The sequence below is a fragment of the Notamacropus eugenii genome, chromosome 5, assembly GCF_028372415.1.
Source record: "Notamacropus eugenii isolate mMacEug1 chromosome 5, mMacEug1.pri_v2, whole genome shotgun sequence".
NCBI classification, from domain to species: Eukaryota; Metazoa; Chordata; class Mammalia; order Diprotodontia; family Macropodidae; genus Notamacropus; species Notamacropus eugenii.
The window spans coordinates 83,049,028-83,074,252 of NC_092876.1; positions in this window are offsets into that span (position 1 = coordinate 83,049,028).

Genomic DNA, 25,225 nt, shown 5'->3' on the forward strand with positions numbered 1-25,225 from the left:
CCATGATGGGAGGAGGCAGGGAGGGAAGAAGAGTGCCCACAAAGTCAAGGAAGAAGTTATCAGACCCCCTCCTGCCTGCAGCCCTGGTTATCTCCACAGTGGCAAACAAGTCTCTGGTCACACAATAGGCCCGACGTCTATCCCCGCAGCTTTACAGAGCAGGGAAGCAGCTTTCGGAGCTTCAGACAATGGAGGAGAGGTATTTACCAGTACCCCCATTCTCAGCCTTCACCTCCCTGCCCTAGCCTGGAGACTTAGAAGGAGGGAATGGGGAGGGGGAGGCCTTCTAAGCTCAGAAGCTTTGAAAATATCACAAACTGAGCAAAGCTGACCTCAGCCCCAGGACCACTCCAACAAACCAACAGCAGAACAGTAAAACATCTCTATGGGCACAGAGTTAACTCAATGAGTAAAGGGACTGATGCTCCCAGGAGCAAGGAAGGAGGCCCCAGCTTGGTCAGAGTACTTCCCAAGCAGGAAAAATTTTCAGTTCAATTCAACAAATGTTTGTTAACTATTTTCTCATGTGTAAGACCCATACCGAGCCCTAACCCCAGCCCAGAATGAGGCCTGACCTCCAGAAAAATGGCCCTTCTCCCAGAAGCAATGGGCTGGGCTGGACCAGGCTTGATCAGGACAACCCCCGTCCTGACAAGTTCTCACTTTATTCAGCCAGACCTGTTAGCTCCCTGGCATCCCAGTGAGACCCCCTGGGAATATCCTGTTTCATCTCAAAGATCTGGCTGAATTTTAGAGAAATGTGGGGCAATAATGCACCTCCCAAACCCAACTCACCTGCAATCACACGCGTCTCCCCAGTCAGGTGCCTTAGACATGATGCTAGACCTGAGGCCCCATTTCTCCAGGCTCCCCTCCTCTTCTCTGCCTCACTTCCCCTATGGACAACAGGTGGACAAGGAGAAAAAAATGAATGTGAATTTCAGATGTTTCAAAATAGAATCCTTTTCTATTGTTTTTGATGTCCCTTCAGGAAAAAAGAAAAAATATTTATGTCTATATGCATGTGTACCATATACACATACATGCACACATGTGGGGGGGGTGAGTGGGTGGCTTGGAATTTGTCTATGTCATCTATATTGTTCTTATCTGGTGCATTGGGAATAAGCCTGGACTGTAAGTCGAGAGACCTAGGCTCAGCAGTGAACTTACTATGTGACATCAGACAAGCCCCTTCCTCTTTTGGAGCCCCCATTTGCCATTTGTAGATGAAGGGGAATTGGACTAAGTGACTTTCACAGCCCTTCAAGCTCTAAGTTTTTTTCTATGAATATATCTATATGCAAGAAACTCTCAGTCAACGATGCTTTGAACATCAATATGAAATGAAGCATGAAACAGGGGAGACTTTTGTTTACCAAAAGTGTTTTGCCTCTGTCTTTTAAAAAATATGTTCTCTCTCCCCTCCCACTTCCTCTCCAATAAAACAATTTTTTAAATCCTCAAAACAAATATGCATAGTCTAGCAAAACAAATTCCTATATTAGCTATGTCAAAAATGTATCTCATTCTGGATTTTAAGTCCATCACCTCCCTGGCAGAAGACGGAAGGGAGGTAGGGAGGGGCAAGAGTCATTCTTTAATCTGACCAAAGCCAACCTCAGCCCTAGGACCACTCTAAAAGACCAGCATCAGAATGAATGATAGAGCCCCTCCATGCACACAGCGTTAGCTCAAAGAATGAAGGGGCTGCTGCTTCCAAGGGCAAGGAAGGAGGTCCCAATGTGGCCAGTGCACTTCTCAAACAGGAAAACTTTTCAAATCAGTTCACCAAATTGCCTTAGTTGCCCTACTATGTGCAAGACCCAGACTGAGCCCTAACTCAATCTCTAACTCAGTCTCTGATTACATTAATCAATCAAAGTTCTAACGTCATTTAAAGTTGTTTTTCCTCTATAAAGTTGTTCTATTATATAAATTTTTCACCCAGTTCTGCTAACTTTATTCTGCATCAGTTAATAAAAGTCTTCTCAGTTTCCTCTGAAGCTGTCCATTTCTTTTTTTCTTATGGCACAATAATATTCCATTTTATTCCTATTACACAGTTCAGCCATTCCCCAATAGGCAGGTACCCTCTTCATTTGGGACCATGATGGCCTTATGAATGTACACATGCATCCTTTTCTTCTTTGCTATATAGGCCTAGTAGTGATACAGTTGAGTTAAACAGTATACAGAGCATAGTTCCAAATTGTTTTCCAGAATGACTGGTCTAATTGTGCCTATTTTCCTGCAGACCCTCCAACATTTGTCATTTTCTTTTGTCATCTTTATCAACTTGTTGGGTAAGAGTACAACTTCAGAGTTGTTTTAACCTCTGTATAAATGTTTTGCTCCTAAGAGGCTATCCTTCAGAGATCTTGAATGAATTAATGAGTGAATGAAAAGCATTTATTAACACTTTCCCAAGTTAAGCACTAAAGATACAAATACAAAAGCCAAGAGGGTCCCTGATCTCAATGAGCTTACACTCAAATAGGGGAAGATAACACATATAGGAAAGTGGTGGCCAGGGTGTTTTTGGTTGGGGATGGTGAATGGAACATTAGAGAATAATTTGACACCGCTTCCAGAGGAAATGGCAACGTTGATTTGCTCATGATTTCAGGACTGGAGAAGGTTGGAAGAAGGATATGCTTGCAACATCAAGGTGGTTGGTGAGGCTGTCAAGAGGATAGATGGGAGTAGGAAGTAAAGCATGTCTGAAATTGTGGACCAGGAGAAATAGTCACCAGTCTGCACAGAGAGGTCACAGAGCAGAAGCTCCATGGATGAAAGGGTTCAAACCTCTCGGGCCTAGGATGTGATCTCCAGTGTGTGAAGAAAGGTAGTTGGGGAGGCTCTTGAGAGGATGGCCAGGCATAGGGAGTGAAGGGAAGCACAGTTTGGGCCTTCTTGAGATAATGGCCCCCCCCTACTCAAAAACCTCCAGTGACTCTCTGTCACCTGTAGAATCAGATTTCAAGTCCTTCACCACCTTTCCAGTCTTCTCTCACTTGACTCTCCTCTGTGAATTCTACATTCCAGAGATACTGGCCTCCTTTATGCTTTTTGAGCACGGTACTCCATCCCCCATTTCCATGCCTTTGCACTGACTGTTCCCCACAACTAGAATGCTCTCCTCACTCACCTCTGTGTCTGAGTTTCCCTAACTTCCCTCAAGGCTCAGCTTCAATCTCACCTTCTGCAGGAGACCTTTCTCAAATCTTCCAGGAATTATTGTGTTCTATCTATTCAGCACATATCTGTGATGTACCTGGTTATTTTCTCATTGTCTCCTCATTAGAATATGAGGTTCTTAAGTGAAGGGACTACTTTTGCCTTCTCCCCAGTGCTTAGCACAGTGCAAGGCATAGCATTTAATCAATGTTTTTTACCTGTAGATGGCAAGGTCTTCTACATGCTCATATTTTTGAATGGTATTTTCCTGATTGCATCAAGTCAGAAAATACCAGAGGATCCCATCTTCAAAATTCATAACCATTCAAAAAATTAGCCTAATAATCCATACAGAAAAGATCAAGTAGATGAAGATTCTATTACCCTCAGTATGACATGACATCAGAGGAGTGACCAGCAATGTCACTGAATTGAGAGGATTAGAGCCTTGCTCTGAATATGCTAAAATTCAGAGAGTGCTGAAAGCTTTTACAATCCTTCAGAAATATAGAAACAACTGAGCTTAATGCCTCATTAGTGGCTATTAAGAATAATTAGTTAACAATTTTTTGCTGCCACAAAAAGCCACTATAAAGATTTTTGCATATATAATACCTTTTACTATTTCTTTGACCTCTTTGGGTATAGACCTGGATCAAAGGACATCGTTAGTCAACTGAGTAATGGCTGAAAAAATTATTGCTATATGGATGTGATGGAATACTATTGTGCTATAAGAAGTAGGGAAATGTATGATTTCAGAGAGACATAAAAAGATTTATATGAACTGATGCAGAGCAAAATGAACAGAATCAGAACAATTTATACCATAACATCAATGTCATAAAAAATAACAATTTTGATGACTTTTGCATACTAATGATGTTTAATGAGCAAAACCCAGAGAATAATTTATATAACAATGCTGAAAATACAAGCAACTTTGGAAGCTGTAAGAACTAAGAGCAGTACAACGACAGTACATAATTCCAAAAAACTGATGCTGAAACGTGTGCCCTACCTCCTGATAGCGAGAGAGGTAATAGGCATATGTATGTATATGTGTATGTATGCATGCATATGCACATATATACACACATACATCTAAATGACAGATATAGATTCAAATATACACAAATGTTAATGTACATTCATGTATGCATGTGTATATACATGAACCTATGTGTTTATGTCTTGTGTGGATGCACATGCATATACATACATATGCATATACACATGTATATATATAGTGTGTATTGTGTATGTATATTGATATATTGTGTGTATATTATGTGTTTGTATGTGTACGTATAATGTGTAACATGTATTATATATGTGTGTATACTATATATATATATATATATATATATATATATATGATGGATAGATCCATTCAATTTCAAGTTCCTTAAAAGCAGGAACTATCTTTTGCCTTTTTCTGTACCCCCAGAGCTTAGCACAGTGCCTAGCACATTGCAGGCACTTAATAAATGTTTATTGATTGAATATATATATATATATACATATATGTGTATATGTATGTGTGGTATGTGTATATATACATACATATATGTGTGTGTGTATATATATATAACACAGTCAATAAGGTAATTTGTTTTGCTTTACTTCTTTTTTGTTACAAGAAATTTGTTTTTCTTTTCTCTTTTTTTGAATGAAATGGAGAGTAATAGGAAGAGAAAATAGATTTCTGCTAAATTTTTTTAAAGCACTTAAAAATAATAATTAGTTAAAAGAAAGAACTACCAATTAGTTTCCTCCCCCAGGGAGGTACTGCATCCCAGATGAATTCCTGCCTGCCATTCTACCCTATCCTGAGGTTTCTGCAACAGCAGCCTCACAGCTTCCCAGGATCTCCCCTCAGCTGAATGTCTTAACAAGTTGATTTGGGTTCACCTTTGATGATCCTTGCCCTAGGCACAAAAATTACTTGTTATAGCTCTATGGGCAGAGCACTGAAGTAGTCCATTGACACATATGTCTTGGACAACCCCTGCAGATGGACAGTAATCTGAATAATCAGAAGAGCAAACTGCATTGCATTTGGGAAATTGTACCTCACCTTCAATGATACCAGCTCGCTTCCTGACAGCCATTCAATAAACACCTATTAAGTGCCCACAATGTGGTAGGCACTGTGCTAAGTGTTGTTTGCGGACACAAAAATGAAAATGAAAGACAGTCTCTGCTCTCACGAAAACCCTTCTTTTTAACATCAGTATTGTCTAGGGGATATGTTGCCTTCAGCCAGGCATCCTCACAGTCTCTGAAGAACCAAGACTGCCAATGACCTACAAGGGGATTGAAGAAATATGTGGTGGATATGAAAAGAATGAATCAAAATTAACAGTGAAGACTGGCATGCAAAAAAAAATACCTAAAAGACTGCCTCCAGGAAAAAAATCCTAGGAAAAGGCATTAGGTTAGGCCCGCTGTGAAGGTGAAGATAACAGAAGCCCATGGTGTAGAACATGGATCCTGATGATCATTTCAGTTTCCAACTCTTCATGACCCCATCTAGAGTTTTCTTAGCAAAGATATTTGAGTGGCTAGCCATTTTTCTTCTCCAGTTCATTTTTCAGATGAAAATTGAGGCAAATAAGGTTAAGTGACTTGTCTAAGGTCACACAGGAAGTAAGCATCTGAGGCCAGATTTGGACTCATAAAGAGAAATCTTGCTGACTCCAGACCCAGCATTCTACTCACTATGTCATCTAGCTGTCCCTACTGGATGCTGGACTCACTGGATATTAACAGACCTAGAGGAATGCCCACAGTGCACTTGGTAGAGAATTTATGGGATGATCTTTCTGTACTTGTCCCTGGTCAGGTACTCCACATATGAAGTATTGCTCTCAATGCTACAATTTTAAAAAGACATTGATAAACTGGACAACACAACATCCAGAGAAAGCAACAAGGATGGTGATGATCCTTGGGTCCATGTCATATGAGGATAATTTGAAAGAGCTGAATCATTTGAATCATTTGAAAGCCTGAATAAGCTAAGACTTGGTAGGAAACATGATAGCTGTTATCCTATGTAAGAAAACCAGCCACATAGAACAGGGATCAGACTTGTTCTCTTTGACCCCAGAGAGGAGAACCAGGAGCAATGAGCAGAAGTTCCAAAGAGACAAATCTGGGCTTGATATCAGGAGAAACCCCAAGGAATAAGAATTATCCAAAAGTGCTTCCATGGAAGGTGGTAGGTTCCTTCTCATGAGAGGTCTCTGAGTAGAGTTTCAATGATGACTTATTAGGTAGGTTATAATGCTGTAACCATAATTTCAGATATGAGTTGGGCTACATGGCCACTGAGGTGTCTTCTAGCTCCAAATTCTGAGATTCTGCAATAAGAATCCCACAGATGAAAAGGCATGAATGTACTCTCCAACATCTGAAGGAGTACGCACAGCATTGTGTACAAGCTAACTCCTACTACAATTGTTAAATGTTCAATGTGAGCATTTTGTACCTTAGAAATCAGAAATTGCTACAAATCAGGGCTTGGTTTATTTTGTTGATCATCTAGACTAATAAATAATTAACAATTATTTTATTTGTTTAACAAATTTGAATAATTAATTAAAATAATAAAGTGGTGGAGAAAATTTTATGAATGCAGATTAAATTTTAAAATGTATCGTGCATATCTTTTTTTGTTCATAGAGATGATAGTTTTATATTTATCAGCCCATCCTTGAGTAACATCAATGGGTCCCTTGACATATTTTCCTCTCCCCACAAAGAAGGCTACAATTAAGCATGAATATTTCTGTGTGTTTATGTATATATATATATACACGTATGCACACATACATATATACATGTACACCATATACATATATATACACATATATAGATATTTATAATGATACCCATGTATATATACACGTATACACTCACCTTGCCATACTGAAGCATAAATTCTCAATTGCCCATGAAATTGTATCATGTTAAGATACAGATAATCCAAAACCCTGGATAATCCCCTGAGCATCTCTATTCAGCTTCATAGTGTCCTCCATGATACTTTGGCATCAGGCTATCCTTCCTCACTGGGTTTGACTAAAGCTGATGGCATTTGTTTGCATTTCTAGAGTTCATATTAACTGCTGGCAGAAGGAGAAGGCCAGACACTTTCTGGGGGATATGAGAAGTTCACCTTTATCTTGTCTGCTTGTTTTTAAGCCAACACAGATAATCCACAAGTTGGACAAGGCTTGGAATGCATTTGATGGTCAAGGAAGCACTGCAGAAGGGTGGGTGGTGATGCCATTCACAGATAGATTAAAATCATAGACTCTCAAAGTAGAAAAGAATTCTGGGGGCATTTAGTTCAATCCCTTCATCGATGAATAAGTAAAAAAATTGTGGTTCCTATGTACAAAGCTATGTACTAAGAGCTGGGGATACTAATATCGAAGCGAGACAATCCCTTCTCCTGAAGAGCTTGAATTCTAATGGGCAACATAACACATAAAAGATTTCAGCTTCAAATTCAATAAAAAGGTCTCATGGCCCTTAGGGCATAAGAGCAAAGCAAATGGTGATGCATCTGCTTTAGAGTCATTTCCACTGATAAAACGATATCCATTTCTGACACTGGGCCATGTGACAATGCCAGGAACTTTGATGTTGCAGATTTTTTCTTTTCAGGATCTTTGGGAGCTGTGGCTGCTGAAGAGGCAGGATCAGCAGCCCCTCGAGGGGCAGTGGCTGGGCTGTGTCTCCACAAGGGCTTTTTCCCTGAATGATGCCTGTGGGGACCAGACTGGGAGCAGAGCTGGTGATCAGGGAGTACAGGAATTAACACATTCCTATTTCCAGGGCTCTTGGGCACAAGGTCCTGGGGTGACTCCACTTGGGTCTGAAGGAAGATGGTGGCAAAGTCAGACCTGTCTGACATATGCTACCCCTATCTCTCCTCAAGTTCCCTTACTCACTGCTAGGAGCAGGAATCTTTCCCTTTATATACTCCCAAAGAAGCCATCTGGTCTCAGCTTAAAGACATACAGTGACAGCATTCACTTCTTCCCAAGGTAGCTCATTTGTTTTATTGCTGGAGATCTCTGAGTCTTTGAAAGTTCTTTGTTATATTGAATAGAAATATGTCTCCCTGGAACTACACACACACATGCATACACACACACACACACACACACACACACACACACATACACACACACAAATTGCTTTGCCCTTTGGAACTAAACAGGGCAAGTCTAATCCCTTTTCCATATGACAGCCCTTCAGATCTTAGAAAATAAGGATCGTATCTCCCAAAAGTCTTCTCTTTGAACATGGGGCCAAATTTTAAATGAAAATGAATAGGGATAAATATAAATTCTACACCAGGTTTCAAAAAGTCAACTTCATAAGAATAAAATGGAGGTGACATAGCTAAATAGAAATTCATCTGAACATCTGGGGGTTTTAGTGAACTAAATTCTCAAAATGAGCCCATGTTGTGATTAGTATGGCAGCCAAATGGCAGTGAGGTTCAGTGAAAACAGCTCTGACTCTGGAGAAAGAGGATGTCAATTCAAATATCACCCCTGATGCTTACTGCCTATGAGGCTTCAGGCAGGTGACAGGCTTCTTGGGCCTCAACTACCTCATTTGCAAAATGAAGGGATTGGACTAGATGCTTGCCAAGGTCCCAGTCCAGCTCTAGATACATGATCCCATGATCTCAAGAAAGCTCATGTCAAACAATTCTGAAAGATGTAAGAACTCTGATCATTGCCATGAGCAACCACAATTCCAGGGGACCAATGATGAGGTGACAAATTCAGCATGAAACATTTTTAGATATGGTCAAAGCATGAGTTTAAAAACTAGAGGGTGGAGCACTCAACCCCTCCCAAGGCCTTCCTTTAGAGAGGGCTGGGATGTGAATTTTCCAGGTCACTCTTCATTTTCCACCAGCAGCTCAGCTTGGCTTTGATTCCATGGGATATCAGACCCCTAGGTTTTCCCCCACCTACCCCTACCCCTTGGTAACTTCTTTTTGTGCATTGTATTCCTCCATTAAATTGTAAGCTCCTTGAAGGCAGGAACTATCTTTTTCTTATTTGCTTCCTCAGTGCTTAGCACAGTGCCTAGCATATAAATTTTAGAAAAATTAATGTCAATCAGTCACCAAGCATTTTAAGTACTTACCCCATATCTGACACTGTCCTAAGCTCTGAGGTGAGAAACCCACCTTACCCTGACCTGAATGGAACACATCTGAAGTATCATCTTCAGTTCTGGGGACCACGTTTTGAGAAGGACATTGACAAGCTGGAAATTATCCAGAGGAGGGCAAACAGAATGATGAATGGCCCCCAGTTAGTTTCAAATAGACTGGCTGAAGAAACTGAAAATGGTCAAAAGGAGAAACACGATAAATAGTCTTCAAGTATTTGAAAAGCTATTGTGTCAAAAAGGAATTGGAGATGTTGGCTAGTCCCCAGAAGGCAGAGCTAGGGGCAATGATGAGAGGTTGCAAAGAGGCAAATAAAAATAAAAATGTAGTCATTTAGTTGATTAGTCCATGACCCTATTTGGGGTTTTCTTGACAAAGATACTGGAGTGATTGGCCATTTCCTTCTCCAGCCCATTTTACAGATGAGAAAACTGAGGTAAACAGGGTTAAGTGACGTGCCCAGGGTCACACGGTTAAAATGTGTCTAAGGTTGGATTTGAACCCAGATTCTCCTGACTTCAGGGCCAGTGCTCTGTGCACTATGGCACCACCTAGCTGCCCTCTCAAATAGGTTTACTATAAGGAAATCCTAACATCAAAAGCTATCTAACCTGTACTCGGGTACCTTGGGAGGCGGTAGGCTCCCCGTCGGTGGAGGTCCTCAACCAGAGGCTACATGAGCCTTTGTATCAGTTGTGCCACTGAGGGGATTTTGGTTCACATGTCAGTTGACCTAGCCAACTTCTATGGTCCTTTTTGACTCTGAAATTTTATGAGTCATGAATTCTTTTCTAAGCTCAGTGTCTCCCATTCCTTCACCAGTTCCTCAAATGGCCTGGTTTCCATTCTCCTGTCATCCTAATCACCCTCCTCTGGATTTTTAAAATATGGTGCCTAGGGTTGAAAGAAATGGGTCTATTCCTCCTTCATTCTTTTGGAAGGATGGGGGAGATGATGTATGACAAGGAATAGGGACCAAAAAAATGGCTTTGGGAGCTATCAAATAAAATCTTAAAACAGCTGGGAGGAGTCCATCCATCCCTTTCATGTTAAAGACAAAGAAACTGAGGTCCAGAGAGAAGAAGAAACTTAAGGTCATGCAGCCCATTAGTGGTAGAGCTGAAACTGCAACCCTGGTCTCTGAATGCCTAGTTCAGAGATCTTTCAGTGACAACCTCTTTTTTCCTTTTTAAGAGTACCTCACTTATTCCTCACAACATTCCTATGAAGAAAGAAAGGCAAGAAGTATTCTGCCCATTTTCCAAATGAGTCAACTGAGGTTGAGAAGAAAGATGATTCAGTCAATTCAAGAAGGCTATTGTTACTTGAACCCATGTCTCTGAACCCATGCCTCTGAGTCCAGGGCTCTTCCTCCCTTGGACCAGTGTACCCCTAGAGGAATACAAGGGCAGACTCCTGGGAACATGTCTCCCCCGCCCTATCCCCAGTGCAGGGCAAGGCTTTCCAGGTGATCTCCTCTCCCAGAGGCTCAGATGACTGGGAGCATTCCTCATTTCTCTTAACCAAGGCAGGGCCATCTGCTTTCTAGAACCTGGCTTTTAGTTGAACTTAGAGAAATGGAGTTCAGCTCAGCTCAGGCATCTCCTATAGGAAGCCCATCCTGATTTCCACCCCCCTAGTTGCAAGTGACCTCTCAACTTCTTTTTTATGTATTTTACATTGAATTTTCTCTGTCCCTGTTGTTTCCTCTTGATAAAAGATCATCTCCTCAAGGGAAGGAACTATTTTTCATTTTTTGTCTTTTTATCCCCAGCACTTAGTCCAGAGCCTGGAACATAATAGGTACTCAGTAAGTGTCTGTTAAATTGAACTGAGTTGAACCAAGCAGACAGACAAGACCCGTTTTTCCATTTCAGAGAACTGATGCTAAAGGTCTGTTTCCTTGAAGAAAAGAAGGAAGGTAGACTTCTCAAACAAAGTCCCATTACATGGCCCTGCTCTATGGGTCAAAGAGAGGGGATCACAAATAACAAAATGCTGTAATGCCAATGGTCAAATGAGTCTAATATGGGTATCTGAGAGGAAAGAGACCCATGAGGTCTCTTTGTGTCCATATGGGGTATCATATGCTCTGCCCAAAGGAATGCAAATTTTGATCACTGAAATCTCACAAGATATCTTGGGGTTTACAGGCTAGATTTCTTTCTTAAGAACCATGCCTTAAATCCAATTCACTCTGGTCAAATTGGCCAAGAGTAGATCCCAGCCCAAGCCCTACCTGGTCATTTCTTGGACCCTGAAGGCTCAGAGTAAATGTAAATAGCAATTGTTTCTGTTCTGGTCAGAAACCCTAAGGTTTCCCCTCCTGGATTGATTTTTTTCTATGAGGTAAAAGGGGCCATTCCTTGACTCATTTCTTACCTAGTCTTAGCCAATGAATGGTCATTGCTTCAGTCAAAGTAACAACCAGGAAAGACCTTCCCTTTAAAAGGTCAAGGTCTCCCACTGCATCCTGGGCCATCTCCAATTGTCCTAATCTATATCTGGCCACTGGACCCAACTGGATCCCAAGGAGAAAGTGAGGTTGGTGACCTTGCACAGCCCTCCCTCACTTAAATCCAATCCACTTCCAAGTCATGGCACCATTTTGCTGATGCCATGGTCCTCTTTGAGAATGAAGGACAAATGACAATTGACCCGACAAGGATGGAAGTATACCAGAACAAGAGTGAAAATTGGGAGCCAATATGATAAGACTCAAGGTTGAAGGGACCTACGAGATCATTAGGTCCAATCAGAGCCATAACCAGCAATGTGCCTGAGCCAAGCAGCACAAACATTCCACTGAATGGGGGATGAGCATCAGAGAGACACACTGTTAAGTGCCTACTCTGGAGGTGGGAAGTGAAGGGAGAGCAAGGTCGGGCCAGACAGGAAGAGGAGGAAGCTACCATCTGCCAGCTTGTCAGGAGACATCTCCCCATCTAGGTGTTAAGCTCAGTTATTTCTATGCTGTTGAAGGACTGAAAAAGCTATAAAGAGCTCATATAAATTTATACATCCTGGAACAAAGTCCCAGTTTCCCCCTTTCCCTCATCCTTGTCCTGGCTCTGACTCCAGATGAAGAAGCTCAGACCCAGAGGACTTAAGTGATCATACTCAAGATGCTGCAAGGAAAAAAGAGGATAGCTAGGATTCAAACCCAAATCCTTGAATTCCAAATTCAGGGCTCTTTCTGCAGCAACCACTGAATCTCTAGTTCTAGTTCTACCAAAAAGACATTATATTACCTATAGCAAGTCCTTAGGTGTCTGCTCAGTTGCCTTTGAAATTTTTCCTCTACTTCCATTGCAGGAGTGTTGAGGGAATCTAATGGAATAATCTAGGCCAGGCCCAAAGATTTCAGGCAGTTCTCAAAAATGTAGAGGATGTTTTCTTCTACATTTTTCAAGGGATGCCCAAAATACTTTGGCAGGTCACAGGTTGTGCAAGCCTGAGCTAGGGAATGCTCTATTTCATAAAAAGAAGGTAGCAATCTGGTTGCAGCTGCAGAAACTTGATTGAAAGGGTGCTAGGTCTGCCTCTCCACTCCAGTACAGTGTGGTGTCCGAAATGATCTGCGTGGTGCCAGTGCTAGCTTCCAGAGGCATGATGGGAGCCAAAAAGGAATGTACTCAAACCAAATATCAAGCAACTTGTGAGAACTCCAATGGAAGGGATAGCAGAGTCAGTCCTCTGTCAAAAAAACAGACTTGACTGTACCAGCTCAATTCTTGACCCTCAGTGGGAAACCCTCAGACCCAGTTGATATCTGGTTTGTTGCAAGATCGTTTCTTTTACTTCCCACCATGTCTCTGGCACCTGGCTCCAAACATGTGCTTTAGTATACTGAGGGGAGAGCAGAGTAAGAGGGGAAGAGAAGAGAAGAGGTGAGGAAAAAGGTAGAAAGGGGAAGGTGAGGCTAGAGAAAGGAGAGATGGAAAGAGGAGAGAATGGAAGAGAGGATGAGGCGAAGGAGAAAAGGAGAGGAGGAAAGATGGGGAGGGGAGGAAGGAGCTGAGAAACTTTGTCCTGCATTCCAAAGCAATGCCCTCCTCACAAAACATGAGTTATCATTGCTATTATTTTCAATTATATCCCCTGGATTTACCCTGTTACCCTGACATCTGTGTTTTCACTCAGCAGAGTCCATGTCCAAAAGCATTTGTCAAGCAAACATCACCACCTCTTTCCCTCATCACCTCTTCAAAGACTCAGATCCAGGGTCACCTGTAAAAGTCTTTCCTGATTTCCCATCTTACTAGTGCCCTGACCTATTATATCCTGTTTTCTCTTCTCTCCATCCAGCCCTCAACAGAATATAAGCTCCTTGAGGGCAAGGGAAGTTTCCTTTTTATTTTTGCTTTCTCAGCAGCATCATGGAATTATGAAATCATAGTCTAGAATGCATCATGGAATCATAGTCTAATACTGCCTCTGACACAAATTGACCATGTGACCCTGGGCCTTTCAGGGCTTCAGACAACTCTGAAGGCTGTTACGTGCAGAACATCTGCAAATTTTTATTGTTAAAGAGATTATTCTCATTCCCTATACCAATCAATCAATATTAAGCATATATTATGGGGCAGGTAGGTGGTGCAGTGTTTAGAGCACTGGGCTTGGAGGCAGGAGGACCCAAGTTCAAATCCAGCTTCAGACACTTAACATTTACTACCTGTGTGACCCTGGGTAAGTCACTTAACCCTACTGAATTACCTCCCCAAAAAAACCCATCTATTATGTGCTACACTGTAGTAAGCACACGGGATACAAAAAGAGACAAAAGACAAGTTTCTACCCTCAAGGAGAGACATCCAGCAAATAAATATATGCAAAGCAAGCTATTTACACAATAAAGAGGGAATAATTCATCAAGAGAAAGCACTGGAATTAAGAGAAGTTGGGGAAGATTTCCTGTAGGAAGTGAGATTTTAGTTGGGACTTAAAAGAAGTCAGGGAGCAGAAGAGTGAGAGTATTCCAGGCATGGGTACAACCAGAGAAAATTCTCGGAGTAGAGAAATGGAGTGTCTTATTCATGGAACAGTCAGGAGGCCAATGTTATTGGAGAGAAGAGCACATTTAGGGTAGTAAGATGTAAGAAGACTGGAATGTAGGAGGGAGCTAGGCTATGAAAGCTTTGAATGTCAAACAGAACATTTTGTATTTGACTGATCAAATAGGGATATGGAGCCCCTGCAGTTTACCGAGTTCGGGTTGGAGGGAGTAACATAATCAGACCTGCACTTTAGAAAATCCCTTTGGTGGCTGAATAAAGGGTAGATTGGAGTGGGGAGAGACTTGAGGCAGGCAGACCCACCAGCAGGTTATCATGATAGTCCAGGTGTAAGGGGATGAGAACCTGCACTAGAGGGGTGGCAGTGTCAGAGGAGAGAAAAGGATGTATATGACATGGTGGAAAAGAGAAAATGGTAACAGATTGAATTGACAACAGATATGGGGGTGGGGGAAAGGGAAGGATGAGAGATAGTGATGAATCCAGGATGACTCCTAGGTTGAGAGCCTGAGGGATTGGAAAAATGGTGTTACCCTCTGTAGTTATAGGGAAGACAGGAGTCAGGGAAGGTTGAAGGGGAAAGATAATGGGTTCTATTTTGGACACAAAAGGCAGATGGAGATGAGAATTTAGATGTCAGCAGAGTTTGGAGCAGGATAGGTAGATTTTGGAATCATCAGCATAGAAATGGTCATTAAAATCATGGGAGCTGATAAAATCCCTAAGCGAAGAAGGATAGAGCAAGAAGGGAAGATGGCCCAGGACAGAGCTTTGAGGGACACCCTATGTTTAGAGTTTGTGATCTGGAAGAGGATCCAGCAAAGAAGACCAAGAAGGATTGGTCAGATAGGAAGGAGAAGAACCAGGGGAGAGAGTGGAGAAGAGAATGTCAAGGAGGAGAGAGTGGGTCAAAGGCTGCGCAGAGATCAAGGAGAATAAGGATCGAGAAGAGCCTTTGGATTTGGCCAGTAAGAGATCATTAGTAACTTTGGAAAGAGCAACGTCAGTGGAATGATAAGGCTGGAAGCCAGATTGTAAGGGGTTAAGAAGAGAGTGAGAGGAGAGAAAGTGGAGGCACTCATTGTAAATGCCTTTTTGAAGAGTTTAACTACAAAAATACACAAGAGATATAGGTTGGTGGCTAGTGGGGGTGTAAGAATCCAATGAGGTTTCTTTTTCAGAATTGGGGAGATATGGCATGTTTGTAGGCAGTAGGAAAAGAGCCAGTAAGTAGACAGGGAGAGATTGAAAATAAGTGAAAGAGTGGGGATGATAGAAGGGGCAATCTGTTGGAGGAGACAGGACGGAATACAATCATTTGAACAAGCAGAGAAGCTAGCCTTGCTTGGTAAGAAGTAAGGACACTTCATCATGTGAGATAGGGGTGAAGGAGAAGAAAGCAACAGAAGGCACCTGAGTGATAGGAGATGAGGGAAAGAAAGAAGAGTGAGTTCATGGTGAATGACCTCAATTTCTTTTTTCTGTAAAATATGAGGCAAAGTTATCAGCTGAGAAGGTGGAGGGAGGGGGAACCACCGCCTCCCACCCCACTATATGGGAGCCATACTGGATTTGAAGAGGGTTGAAAAGATTTGGAAGAGCTACTAAGGAGATAGTGAGTTGATAAGGGAGGTATAGAAAGATTGCCTAGCAGCGGTGAAGGTCCAGTTGAGATTGTATAACATAAATTTGTTGTGAATCCAGTCAGAACAGTTGTATGATATTCTCTACCTTCATTCAGCAGCACATATGTAAAAGAGGTGACAAATGGTGAGAATGATTCAGGACTAAGGCTCAGCTGGGCAAAATGAGTGATATGATAAGGGGGTAAGGAATTCAAGAGATGAGAACTGTGTAGAGTTGAACTGATTCACCAAGGGGTCAAGACAGGATGAAAAGAAGAGTCACTAGTGCAGGAGAGATGGCCTGGAAGGGAACTGAGGGATCAAGGTTTTGGAGGTCATGGTGTGAAAGTAGAGTAGGATTTTGTAAGGAAAGGCAGAAGGAGAAGTGAAAAGACAATAGATTATGGTCAGATAACGGGATTTTGAAATTCTTGAACATGGAAGTGGTACATTTGTGGGTGATGGCAAGATCAAAGCTATGGCCATCTTTGTATGTAACTGAAGTGGAATGGAGGAGTAGTCCATGAGAAATGAGCAGGTTGAAGAACTGAGTGGTATGGTATTTAAGGGAGAATGGATATACATTGAAGTCCTCTAGTATGAGGTCAGGAATTGGGGAGAAGAGAAAAATTGTGGACTAGGTATCAAATTAATTGAGGAAAGGGTCTATAGACAACAGCTACCAGGATTTTGATTGAGTAGTAGATATAAATACTGTGCAACTCAAAGGAAAAGATATTACTGGATAATGGAGGAAGGAGAAGAACCTGGAAGTGGCAATGGGAAGCAAGAATTATTCCACCTCCCCCAATTCAACCATTGAGCTCAGGAGGATGAGTGAAGGTACAGTCATAGTAGTAGAAAGGATGACCAGAGAAGCTATGTCACCAAGAAGAAACCAGACTTCAGTAAGAGCCAGAGGGGGAGAGGAAAAAATTTAAGATGAAGGAAACATTTGTTGCTTATGGAACAGGCACTCCAGAGGACACAGTGGAAGGGCTGGGTAGACTTAGGATGAACCTTAGGAGGGGAGAAGAATTGAAGGGAATGAGAATGAGGAGTCATGGGGCAGGGTGCAGTGAGGTTTGGATGATGATCTGCAGGAGTTCAGAGTCACTGGGATGTGAAGGATATGACCAAGTATGACAATGTTCAGCAATAAATGAAGGGTATCACTCTTCTCTCAAAGATCAGGCACAGCAGAAGATGGGAGGCCTGAAGTCAAAGGGAAATCACAGATCCAACATACACACACACACACACACACACACACACACACACACACACACACACTCCCTAGTGCCTAGCACAGTATTTTGCAGTGTAGTAGGTATTTCATAAATGCTTGATCTAGTGAATGAATGAATGGAGATAGGGCCAGTACCTCATGAAAGCTGACCAGATCCTATCCTTTGAGACCTATGGGGTGAAGCAAGGGTAGGAGAGCAGGAGTCCAGAAAGCAACAAGTGCCATAAATCATATTCTAGAAATGGAAGAATCACTAGAGATCGTTGATCCTACCTCTTCATTTTACATGTCAGTAAACTAAGACCCAAGGAGGTGAAGCAACTTATTCAGAGTCACACAAATAACAGCACTGCATTTTGGACCCAGCTCTTCTGACTCCACATCCAATGCTCCTGCCACTAATCATGTCCTGAACTCCTTAATGCCTACTCACCTAGAGACTCTCAAGCACAGGGACTGGGTGAGAGAAGAGACAACCAGACTTCACTGGAATGTCAATTGAAGGGTCAGATTATCTAATGCTCAGAAGCCAAGTCCCAGAATCCAGTCTCCCTTTGGAAACAGCTTGACTAAATATCATCTGAATCTCCCTCCTTCCCTGGCCACCCAACCTAACGCTGCCCAGCCCAGCCCATCAGTGTAATGGGGCTGAAGGGAGCTCTCAGCTTTTTATTAAATGCTAATCGAGAATCAGGAAGAAGTACTTTAAATGCTAGCTTTTGACAAAGCTCCTGGTTCAGTCTTGACAACTTAATGAGACGGTGTTTTGTTTATGCCCAGCTCAAAAAGGGAAGGGAACGGGCATACTCCATTGTGCCAGACGGAGCCAAGCTTTTTCATTCCAAAGCTTCTCGTTGCCCCGTTACCCCTTACGGGGAGGGAAAGAGCAGTATTCAGAAGAGGAAGGTTCCTACACACACACACACACACACACACACACACACACACACACACACACATACCCTACATGCAGAAACCTTTAATAACCAATCATAGAGGACTACTTTTCCTGGGATGGTAAAGTGGGAAGGGAGGTAAAGAAAAAAGGTGGGGGAGAGGAAGAGGAAAAGAAACATGGTGCATGGTCCCTGACCTAGGAGTCAGGAACCTGGGTCCTTGCCTGGCTCTCCTACTAAATTCTTGTAGGAAAGGGGAGGGGGGAGAAGATTGTGAGATCCACAGAGAGAGAGGCACAGAGCCAGGAAGGATAAACAAATGAAATGTGTCCTCCCCTCCAGCTTTAGCGTCCAGGGACCCCAGGATTGAATTAGCCAGAAGGAGATAGGGCTGACCATTCAACTTTTGATTAAACAATACTGATTCGTATTTACTGAGCACTTTAGAGCTACCAATTGATTTTATGTCCATAATTTCATTTAATCTTTACAGCAGTCTTATGAAAGAGGCAAAGCGAGAATTACTATTGATGTTTTGCAGATAAGGAAACTGAGGCTGACCATCCCAAAAGATGACATCCAACTGGAAGTGCCATTTGAAGTGGACCTTGAAAAATGGGGAGGAACCAGATGCAGAGAGGGAGAGGAAATTCCAAGCAAGCAAGGAAATTGCTATTGCTCCACAAGTTTGGACCCCTCCTTAGAGGAATACTAGGAGCCTGTGTAACAAATGCAAGAGTCTATATCTTGTTCTAGCCCCAGCTAGGGTTCAGCTAGGGACAGCTAAGTGGTGCAGTGGTTAGAGTGCCAGGCCTGAAGTCAGGAAGACTCACCTTGCTGAGTTCAAATCCAACCTCAGAAACTTAATAGCTGTGTGACTCTGGCAAGTCACTTCACCCTGTTTGCCTCAGTTTCCTCATCTATAAAACAAGTTGGAGAAGGAACTGGCAAAATCTCTCCCCAAAAGAGCCCAAATGGGGTCACAGAGAGTCTGAAATGACTGAACAACAACAAAGAGTTCCCTACCTTCTTTCTTAAAATGCCGTGGCAGCTCTAGTTCTCCCAAATCAGTACTGAGCCTCAGGATTTTTGGGGGTGTACAGGCAGGGAAGGCATCTCCTTAGAGCCCCTCCCCCTTTTCCAGCTCTCCTTCCATAGCTACCTCCCCCACCTGCCCAGCCTCAGCTCCCCATCTGTAACCCTAACAAGCCACTGACAGCACCATCTGCTTCCCTTCCTAAAGGAAGGAGGATGGAGAAGAGAGATGGAGAGAAAGGATGGAGGGGGAGGAGAGAACTGGTAGGGGATGAGGAGCTGGAAAAAGAGAGGAAGAGGAAAGGCAGAAAGAGTAAGCAGTGCTGGCTTTCTACAGAAGGTCTCTGTAGAAAGGTCTGGCATCCTAGACCACCTCTCTCTCTCCCATTGTTGAGCTGAGAGCAGAGGGAGGGCCAAGGGAAAGAGCCCTAGATGTTACAAGGAGGATGTATGGGTTGGAAGCCCAGCTCTGCCAGTGAACAAGAAGCTCTTTCTTTTCTCTGAGCCTCAGTTCCCTCACATTGTAAAGTAAGGGGGCTGGACTGGATCATTCTTTTCAGCTCTAACATGTCCTATAATCTCATGAGCAGTTTGTCAGAGGTTCAAATGTACTGAGTTTGAAGTCAGAGGACTTGGGTTCAAGTGCTGTTTCCATCAGTCACTAGCTATATGACCTTGAGCTAGTCTCTCAATCTCTCTGATCACATTTCATCTTCTACCAAATGAAGGGGTTGGGTTAGATGACCCAACCTCTAGCTCGCTTCACCTCTGGGTCTATGATCCCACAATTATTTATCCACCAGAAGCCAGAAAGTTCCTCCTAAAAGTCTCAGCAACTCAGTTCTTTCCCTCATGGGAATTTCTCTCCATAGACAGTAGCCATCAGGTCTCTCCTATTGGCCTGGAAGAGAAATTAATGAGAATCCTTCCAAATCCAAGAGTGCTTTCGGGGACTGAAGCCCAGCAGCTGGAATTCTTGGGCCTCCTTGGGGACGGTTTTTGGGTGCATAGCTTCCAATTCTCTCATTTCTTAACTCATTTCTAGAGCAATGATCCCCACTGAGGATCACTACAGGATATAATAGAGAAGGAGGAAACCCAAGAGAAAAGAGGTTAAACAGGAAGGAGGAAGAGGAGGATGAGGAAGAGAGAAGAGAAGGGGGAGGATGAAGAAGAGGGTAAGAAAGGGAGGGAGAGGAAGATGGAGGAGAGGGAAGAAGAGGAGGGAAGAAAAAAGAGGGAGAAGGAGAAATAAAAGGAAAAAGAAGGTGGAGGAGGAAAAAGGAGGAGAGAAAGGGAAAAAGAGGAAGGAGGAAGATGAAAAGCAGGGAGAAAGAAGTGGAAAAGGAGGAAGAGGAAAGAGGAGGAAGGAGGGAGAAGAAAGGGTGGAAGAAAAAGCTTTAGGAGCAAAGGCCAGCTGAAAGAGTCTGGAGGTAGACCGAATGCTCAGGGAGGGCTGACACTGCCCCTAGGAGTGGCTAGAGATTTGGCTCTACTGACTGCAAGTGGACATCTCTCTCCAGCCCCACAGCTCCCTTGCAGGAGGGCTCGAGGCCAGGGCAGACCCACCCCATGGGGAGCAAGACCCAGGCTCCTAGAGCCGCAGTACCCGGGCATCACTCAGGCTGGAGATGAACCCACACCTCCCCTCCCCCTGAGCAGCCCGCCCCAGACTCTAGACATTAGGCTTTTTTCAAATTCACCAACACTGCCATCTACCGTGGAAAAGAGGCACTGCACCCAGACCTCAGCCTCAGCCAGTCCCATTCTCACTCAGTCCCATGGATGGGTTCTAAGGCTAGGTCTGGGCCATAGGGAAGGGTGAGTTTTGTCTCAGTCCTCAGAACACAGAATTCAAGAATTAGATGGAAACTTAGTGACACCTGCACCCACTCCACCCCTGCCTAACAGATAAAGAAATTGAGGTACAGAGAGGGAAGGGGGTTTGTCCAGAGTCATGCTCTAAGTCTATGGCAGAGTCTGAATTCAGACCCATGCTTCCTGATGTTAAATGTCACCAATCATAAAGACTTTGAAGAGGAGAAGAAGGGAACAGGAGAAGGAAAGAGGGATTCCCATCACTGAAAATTCTCAAGCAGAAGCTGGATCAAACAAGTATTTATTGATCAATTACTCTGCTGGACACTGTGCTAAACAATGAAGTTGCAAAAAAAAGTGAAAATATCCCCTTTGTTCAAGAAGCTTGAATTCTAACGGGAAATTATGTGGAAATAAAAAATGTATGCAACAGACACAGAGATGGAAGAATTGACCATTTCTCAGTAATTTTGGAAAAAAGTTTTGTAAAAAGGATAAGAGGTTGGATTAGAGTTTTTCTAAAGTCCTTTCCACTTTAGAGACTTAGATTTAGTGGCAGAAAGAGGTCATCTAATCCATTCTCTTCATTTTACAGATAGGAAAACTGAGATCCAAAGAGGTAAAATGACTTGGCCAAAGTCACTCAGACACATGGCAGAGCCAAGATTTGAACCCAAATCCTCTATGGCCACATCTAGCAATCTCTCCAAGGTACTGCCTGTCTACTGAGTCCATGATTCAATATCCCAGTCCATTAGATTAATTACAGTAATTAATAATGGATCACATTTATATAGTGCTCCAAGATTTACAAAGCACTTTGAAATGATTTAATCTTAGTCAATATCTTTCCCTCCCCCTGCAATTTGGTCTGAGGGAATTATTATGCCCATTCCTCCTAGTCCCAGTAAAAACTGGCAAAGACCCTAAGAGGGCCAAAATGTTTAATTGGCAAGTCTCTACATAGGCTGTGATCCAGGGATCTGCCTACTGAACCTAGCGCTGTCCTTAAATGTCTTCGGGCTCTCCGAAGCTCTGAGCCTGTAGAAACTCTTCCATTCCTCCCACCCTGAGTCTCTTCTCCCCTCACCCTCAGCACGCGCGCGCGCACACACACACACACACACACACACACACACACCTACCTTGTTGACTCCCCTGGGCTAATGATCACAGGACAATAACATAAGGCTCAGCTTGCTCTCAAAGGGTTCTTATATGGGGGGGTGAGGGGGAGAGGTAAGTGACTCCCTCCTCCCAGAACTATCTCTAGAGATTTTGCCTCCAGGCAAAACGGTTTCTTCTCAGATTTAAGTGTCAGACCTTCCTACCCAGGGGTAGGTCTCATGGGACTCCTGGGCAAACAGCTTCCTGTAAGGAAGCGTGATGCCAGACTGACTCCATAAAGCAATGTGCTTCCCTTGTTCTGTAACATCAGACATCACCCCCACACACATGCACACATAGACATGCCACCCCCACCACCCTTTATCAGCTGCTACCAGCCCATGATTTGTCCATGGGGGCAGCTCCCTTTTTTGACCCACCCAGGCCAGATTTTCCAAAAAGCTCCCAGGAGTAACAATTAAGGGAAAGAAATCACGAATATATCCAAAAATTTATGCTTATAATGGCATAGTAGATTAATACCTACATTCTAATCAGGAAAGTCTGAGTTCAAATTTTGCTTCTTGACATATTCAGTGTCTGAAACAAGGAGAAGGGATAGTTAAAAATTTAACTCAGTTCTGGCCTTTCCTTAGCTCTTACCATCCAAGGCAATCCCTGGGGTCAAAGGTTACTTACCTGGGAGGGGAGAAGAGTGGGAGAAGCAACACAGATTGTTTGATTCTCCTATCTCCCTTTTAAACGCGTTATTCCCTCAAGTACCCAGAGAGTGCAACCAAAGAAACACTTTTTTAAACAAAGCAGAGTTATGAAATTGATTTCTCCAGAAACAGTGAGAGTCAGTTTTAATTATCTTTATCTCTCTTCCAATTTTTTTCTCAGTCTCAGCTGCTAGGTAAGCCATTGCTATTGACTTCCCGCCACCACCTAGTGTTGAGGGGGTTTGGTTTTCGGCGGGGGGTAAGAAAAGCAAAATAGCAACAATGATGCCAAGATGGATCAACTATCCAGACCCACCCAACCCCTCACTCCTTTTGCTACCTCAGAGCTCATCTTCACCAGAGCTACCACAGATAGGGGTGGAGCCAGGGAGCAGAGCAACCTGACCTGGACCATCAGGAAACCAAGACCAGAGCTGATATTGACCCAAAGCTGAAGAACCCCTCTGTCAGGGCTCCAATAACCTCATCTCCCTAGGAAGTGAACTTTACACCCACTCACATCTGCACTGAGTGGTTTTAATGGGGACTTTTGTGAAGTCCAAGTTCCATATGAGCTAAAAGTGTGATATGGTAACCAAAGAAGCTACGGGATCTTAGGTTGTATCAAAAGAAGGATAGTTTAGAAGACTCAGCACCATTCTGTGATGGATACATGGCCTTATGAGAAGGCAATTTTAAGAGGAAGTCCAAGCCATCAATAACTATATGAAAAAATGCTCCAAGTCTCTAATAATTAGAGAAATGCAAATTAAAACAACTCTAAGATTGCACCTCATACCCAAAGGATTGGCAAAAAAAGTGGGGGGAAGAGGAAAATGATAAATGTTGGAAGGGATTCAGGAAAACAGGCACACTAATGCATGGTCAGTGGAGCTCTGAATTGGTCTGGCTTTCTGGAAAGCAATTTAGAGCTATGTACAATCACTACTAGGATTATACCTCAAAGAGATCAAAGAAAGCAGAAAAAGATCCATACGTATAGAAATATTTACAGCAGCTCTTTTCATAGTAGCCAAGACTGGAAACTAAAGGGGTGCCCACCTATTGGGGAATGGCCAAACAAGCTGTAATATACGAATACAAAGCAGTATTATTGTCCCATATGAAATGACAAAGTAAACTGTTTCAAAGAACATTGACAAGACTTCTATGATCTGATAAAGAGTGAAGTAAGCAAAAATAGAACAATTTTCACAATAACACAACATTAGAGAGAAAAACAGCTTTGAAAGACTTTATAAATCTAACTAATGTGAACATAAACCAGACTAGAGGACTAAAGATGAATCATACCCCTACACCATCTCCTGCTAGAAAGGTGACTTAAAATCCAGAATGAGACATGGATTATTATGTATGTTTGTTGTGAGGGTTTTAGTTTTAAGTTGGTTTTTTGTTTGTTTTTTGTTGTTCCATGGAGGAAGGAGGGCTGTGAAAGGATGAAAATAGTAAATGTTGAAAGAGAGAGAGACAGAGAGAGAGAGAGAGAGAGAGAGAGATGGATGAATGGATGGATATATGTTGTTGTTGTTCAGTCATTTTAGTCATCTGATTCTCTGTGACCCTATTTGGGGTTTTCTTGACAAAGATACTAGCCTATCACTTCCTTCTCCAGCTCATTTTACAGATGAGGAAACTGAGGCAGACAGGGTTAAGTGATTTGTCCAGGGTCACACAGCTAGTAAGTGTCTGAGACCAGATTTGAACTCAGGAAGATGAGTCTTCCTGACTCCAGGTCCTGCCTTCTATCCACTGTGCCACCTGGCTACCATGAATGGATATTTGTGTATTTATATATGTATATGTATATATGGGTGTTTATTTATTTTGAGAAAAAGCCTTTATCCTTGTTAAACTGCATCTGTGATATTGTCAGTTTAAGGAAGACGTTGATAAGATGAAGCATGTCCAGAGGGGGACAATGAGGTTGGAGAAGAGGCCCAAGATCATGCCAAATGAGCTTGGTTGAAAGAGCTAGAGATTGTTAGCCTGTAGAAGGAAGATTCAGGGGAACAGGAGAACCATCTTCAAATGCTTGGAAAAGTCATCATATGGAAGAAGAATTCAGCTGCTGTTTGGCCCTGGAGGGTAGAAACAAGGGAATGAGGAGAGAGATGGGAACAGGAAGATTTAGGCTGGACATACAGATAACTTCCTAGCAATCAGAGTAGTTCTTAGGTGGGAGGAGTGGATTCTGCCTCTCTGGAGGCCTCCAAGCAAAGGCTTCATGAACACTTTGGGGTCCTGTCACAGAAGGGATTCTTTTTCAGGTACCGATTATTGAGGTCTTTTTCAATTTCAGCAATTCGGTGAACACAACTGTTCTTCTTAGGTACCTAC